The sequence below is a fragment of the Sturnus vulgaris genome, chromosome 2 (assembly GCF_052056855.1).
Source record: "Sturnus vulgaris isolate bStuVul1 chromosome 2, bStuVul1.hap1, whole genome shotgun sequence".
In the NCBI taxonomy this organism is placed as follows: Eukaryota; Metazoa; Chordata; class Aves; order Passeriformes; family Sturnidae; genus Sturnus; species Sturnus vulgaris.
The window spans coordinates 1,629,418-1,635,417 of NC_142244.1; the positions used below are offsets into that span (position 1 = coordinate 1,629,418).

Consider the following 6,000-nt stretch of genomic DNA (forward strand, 5'->3'; position numbering starts at 1 on the left):
TTCACTGAACACTGGAAGTGGTGCCCAGAGAAGTTGTGGAGCCTCCCTCCTTGGAGATGTTCAAAACCCCTGAGCAACCATCTGTGACTGATGCTGTATGAGCAGGGGTATGTGGGCAGGGTGATCTCCAAAGACCTCATCCAACCTCTGCTATTCTGAGGTTGTGTAATCATGTGAACATAACAGCTCTTAGTACAAGGGAATGCAGGCTTTTGCATTGCAAATTAATTGCTGATATTTGCAGGCTCAAATGCTAAAGGCTAGAATTTTGAGCTCTAGCTTAGTTTAAATTTGGAATATTGACTCCAAGTCAAAAGAATATACAAATATAAGGAACTGTAGACTTCACATAGGAGAAGGACTTGCAAATATTTGAGAAGGGAGCTGAATCACTTCACACTCACATCAGTGAAAAACTGAAGTAACTGAGAGGGTGGAATCTGTTCTTCAGTGTCTTATGATGAGCAAGTAAATTATTTATCACTTTTTTAGATGGAAAAAATCAATACCAAGAATGTCAGGGGAAAAACAAAGTGCATTCTCAGACTCTATGCAGGGATACTAGATCTTCTATTTCCACATTTCACTCTGCAATTACATGTACATGGACATGACAGAGTTAAGAGGTTTGCCGTGTGTGCTACACTTAGAAGAACAGATTGGTGCAACATATCTATTTTCTCAGCAGATAAACATGATTTCTTTTCTGGCAGACAGTTTTGCAATTGTATTTGGGCAGTCAGCTTTGCATATGGATGCCAGAACACCTGTCACTCAAGAATATATTTATAGAAACTCTAAACTAATTAATTCCTTTAAACCTCCCAGCGGTTTTTGATGACATATTATGATAGTCTGTCCAGCGGGGATTACATCACTGTTTTTCTGGATCTAATTTGCTTATCTGCTTCCTTTTTTCCTTTTGCCTTTACTTGCCACCTGCCTCTAAAGTAAAGATAACAAAACACTGTTCCTGAAGAGTAGTGTGTCAAACCCCTCTCTTCTTTGAGACTGCAGAGCCTTGCTCTGCCTGCTGGCAGTTCCCTGGCTCAACCTGGAGATCCCAGCTCTGGGATCCAAGTGAGACCTGAGCACAGAAGACTTTTTATGAAAGAGTTTCAGAAGGCTCAGTGCTGACAGCTTGCTTGCCCCCAGCTTGAGGAAGCTCCTTTGTGGTTTTATGCACATCAGGGTCTTTGGCACCCCCTCTCTCTGTATGGGTATCCACAAGAGAACTCAAACTGCTCCTCCTCCCTCAACAAGGAGGGAAAATGTGTCTCAGCTCTGTTGCTCATCTGCATGCAACCTGTAGGAACTCAGTACTTTTGAAACCACTGCTACCCTGTCACATTTGGCAGAAATTGGCCACCTTCAAGCAGTCACAGAGGCAAATCAACAAGCAAGAACATGATTGCATAAAATCATTTCATGGGAATTACATGTACCAGACTAAATCTGAGGAAAATTTGAACATTCTCCCATAGATGAGAAAGTATTGTCCTCATCCTCTGTGATTTCTTCAGTTATCCAATAGCTCTATGGTTCCATGCCTACATTGTTCCTCCATTTCCTGGTCCAGTGTTCAAAACATATTTTATTCCTAGAAGGAGAACACCATAACTCTGCCTACAATTGTGTTCTGAAATGAAAGGGCTTTCAAACTTTCTTTTTGAAGCTGTTTTATATTGCTGGATATAACCACAATTTTAGTGGGCTAACAGGAGAATCACACATCATCAACTCCTCAGCCTAGTGATGATAAACTTTCCTTAGGAATGGGAATATCTTGGACCTACTCCCATTCTTGTCTGTATGACTACAGAAGAGGATCTGCAAGTAAAGGGAGAAGGAAAAAGTGGGAAAGGTAAGCTGTTGAGTGTTATATGTGCTTGAAGTTATGTCACAAATTCAGCTGTGCTCTTTTCTACCTATTTAAATTTATATTTCCAGTCTTTGACACATACATACAACCAGACACTAACTGCATCCATAGGTAAAAGTTCATTCTGGATGAGAGCTTACATCTGGCATAGGTGAAGCATCAGTTCAGCTCTTTCAGAACCTGGATTCACTGTCTTCCTTTGCTTCAGATTTTCTGTGTATTTTGCAATGCTGTTACTCAGGAGAGGTTTCCAGTTTCCTACATCAACTGTAAAGAGGGAAAGTAAGCAGACAAAACCAGCCACGCAATGGATACCTTGAAATGAGTGGCTGTAAAGGCCTTCATCATGTTCTCTGTTACTTCTGTTTCCTGGCTTTAAAATGGGGATAATGATTCACTGATGAATACTCACAGGCTGAGAGTTGCTCATATAGTCCAACTACACTAGGTTTCTGCCTTGTCTACACATCATGTTTGGGCACTGTATAAGCAGTTTATATGAGTTTTATAGAATAGTCTCTTTTCTGAGGTATTTGGTTACTTGTGAAACACAATGAAAAAATTAGGAAGATTTGCTAACTGAGCAGGTATCAATAACATTAAACCATTTATTCACATAACAATGTTAAAATATCTGAGACTTTATTCAGACATTGTATATGACTCTGGTTTAATGACATAATTATTTATCTAGTGAATTATTTCATCAGATATATATTCAAATTGTAGGATTTAACAAGCCTTAGTTAATGTGGTCCTATTAGATGCAGTATCTAATGAGAGTGTACCAGTTTCATCTCATTTTCAGAAAACAGCAAAGGCAGTTCATCATCTTAATAACAAAACTGATGTTGGTAACCATACATTTGGCACCAAAATGTGACTTCTGGGTGAGGAAAAAAATAATATTTAACTAGATAACTAATACTGATTATAGAATTTTCAGATGGCAAGATCTATTAGTGAGTAAATTAGGATTAAGATACTTGGCCTTATTTCTCAGTTCTATCTCAGATTTTCTGCATGAATTTGAACAAGTGAGCTGAAGATTTTGTGTGCTACCTAAACATTTCCTTACACCCCAATGTAGTGATGTTGCTTGTATAATTCTTGACCACAGAAAGCACCTTCAAAGCCAGAAAGAGAAATCAGCAGAATGCTGATTTTTGCCCTCATGCTGAACTGGCTTAATTCACTAGACTATGAGAAACTGTTTACCCAGCCACAGAAACCCCATCAATCTAAACCCAGTAAACTTTTAAAGGAGAAGGATTTCTTTACTTCATGCATCCTTTATTCCTCAGGAGTTTCTGTGTGCAGTGATACTCATCTGAGCAGTAGCACACATCTGAAGCTCTCATTCCCAGCTGGCATTCATCTTCATGGTATCTGTGTTTGTATGTCTTGACTACCCAGAAAATTAAATTAAAAACTTATTGTGATTGATTCACTTTTTGGTGTCACTCCTTACTGTTTGGAATAGTGCACATACATCTGTTCTGCAACATTAACAAGATGGTGTTTTCTCTTATTTTTTCTAGTCCTCAATGTCTGACCGTTCTATATAAGCCCTGATTCAGCTGAGATACAAAATTTTCTCCCTGGGTTAGGTACCCAGCAAGTATTTTTCCACAGACTATGACATACTCCATTACCTTTGTTTCTCTCTTATTCAGTAGATTAATTTTTCTTCCTTTGAATGTTAACTGAGAGATAAATTATCATTTTAAATGCATTTATCCTGTTTACTGACGTTTTAAATAATTTTGTTGGTTTTATATTTGCCATCGTCCATATCATAAGGTAAGGCTCACTTGTGCTGATGATTGCTGAAGTATCTATTACAGAATAGATGCATACACAAAATAATATTGTTTCCAAAATGTTTTGTCATGTCTTGTATCTCTGGAGCAGTACTGTGGCTATTTCTCAAAATAAATTGACCATTATGGATTTCATGTTATCAAAGCCATGGTTGCAATTCTAGGCTGTTTGGACTCCGAATCATCTCAGATCCTTCAGATTCTCTGGAATGAGTTAGCAGAACAGCTTTTACTGGAAAAAATCCAGCTGGCTGAAGAAAAGCCATAAGGTGAGTTCAGTCTCGTTTTGTATTAGCCAGGTTTAAACAATTTATATCAGGTTTCTAGGTGTAAATCAATGTGCCTCCTGCTGAGTTTCATAAATTGACTGAAAACTTTGAATTTGTGTTTTGGCCACCCAGGCCAGAGGGTGAGAAGGAAGGTTTTGTGTAGGATACTAATTTGACAGCTGTATCCTCACATTTAAACATGTTTAAATGCATTTTCACCTGAATTGACTATAGACCATGGACACTAGAATGCTTTGAGCTGGAAGAGACTTTAAAGATCATCTAATTCTAAACCCCCCACTCACCCGCTGTGAGCAGGGACAAACACCACAGGGGCACTTGACACCTCCACAGTAAAGAATTCCTTCCTAACATCCTACCTAAACCTACCCTCTTGTCCTGTCACTCCATGTCCTTGGACTATGTCCCTCTCAGCCCTTCTGCATGGCCCTCAATGTCTCCCTGGAGCCTTCTCTTCTCCTGGCTGAGGAACCCCAGCTCTCTCAGCCTGCCTTCACAGCAGAGGTGCTCCAGCCCTCTGATCAGCTTTGTGCTCTCCTGCAGACTCAACCCAACAGGTCCATGCCCTTCTTGTCTTGGGGGCTGTACAGCTCAATGCAGATCCTTCTCTGTCCCCTGTCCTCCCAGACATTAAGTTTTTAAGGGGGTTTTGATTTTTTTTTTTTTGTGCCAGAGAATTTAATGGAATTTATTGATCCTGATGTTTACATGTAGATATGCATGAATATAACACAACTTAGGCCTTTTTTGCTTTATTACAGAAGCCTTTTCTGTTAACTGTATAGGACAAATTTTCTTGTGCAAGACAATGTCTTGACTGAGTAGGTGAATCTGACTGGGTAGCTGGAGCATTGCTCTGAATAACCCAGTTAAATCAACTTCTGGCTGCATGCTCTGTCTACACCATACAACAGAGGTAGAACAGAACTGGGGAGGACACATTGAAATTTTTACTGGCTAAGCCAGCACACTTAGAATGTTAAAAGTAAGTAGAATTTTGAATTGTAATCTTTAGCCAAATGGCTATACTTTAAATTTTTACAAAAGAAAAAGTATCAGTTCTGCAATTTCACAAAATAACCTTAGTTTTTACTACTGCTTAAACTAAGCATTGGGTTTTGGGAATTTTTTAAACTTAAAAAAGGATGTAATGGTCTGGCTTCTTCATTCCAGCTATACATTGTGCATAGTAGTTCTTAATACTAATGTGCTTCTTTCAGACATGGTTTTATATTTGTGTTATTTGTTGTAGAGTATGACAAGTAAGGATGCTGACTAAAATCTAAAATGCTAGAGAGAAAATTAAAGCCATCTAAGTATTCATTAAGTGCCCTTTCAACTTGATGAGTTGCCAAGTGAAGCTAGCTGGCAAAACCATGACTAAACAAATTGTGTCAGAATTGTCTCACTTTCCGAAGCTAAAATTTATCACCAATAAGATTTTGTTGCAGCAAAGAGTATTTTCTTGCCAGTTTCTCTCTCTCCTCAGCAATCTGCCAGAAAAAAAAAAACCTAATTGATGTTTCATTTGTGATCTCAGAGCTGTTGAAAAACCGATAGGTTATTTCACTCATAGAAAGTCAGGGCTCTGTTTCTTTTTGCAGATGGGACTTGCTTCTGGAGGCAAACGGATTTCGAAATATGAAAATTCTCTGAGAGAGAATACTTCCTTTTCCACATAGCTATATTGCCAAGGTAACCTGGCCACAAAGAGTAGTTCAAAGAGATTGGATGGTGCTGTTTATTTGAAATAAAAACACAATCAATGAGGATATCTAAGCATGAAGTGTTGATAATGTATTGCTTTATGGAAAAACAATTTTTATTTTGATACATTGAGAAATGAGTGTAAAATAAAAACCCTCAGGGTTGACTTAATGAAATCTCTTAATGCCTGTGAGATCATTAGACTCAATTAAGGGTTTGACTGGCAGTTACACTTAGCCCTTAAGAGATGAAAAGATCATGTTAACACACTGGACTACAAATACAGGTGAAGTTACCT

The 6,000-nt window shown here is 38.4% G+C and overlaps 1 long non-coding RNA gene across 1 annotated transcript in view; it reads left to right on the plus strand.

The window, feature by feature from the left end:
* LOC148224598 (uncharacterized) overlaps positions 1-5,734 on the plus strand; it is a 50,760-nt gene extending 45,026 nt beyond the window's left edge. Inside the window, exons 2-3 of the long non-coding RNA XR_015799454.1 lie at positions 3,870-3,974; positions 5,600-5,734. This is a non-coding gene — a long non-coding RNA (uncharacterized LOC148224598). The remainder of the gene's footprint in view (positions 1-3,869; positions 3,975-5,599) is intronic.
* The last annotated feature ends 266 nt before the right edge of the window (positions 5,735-6,000 follow it).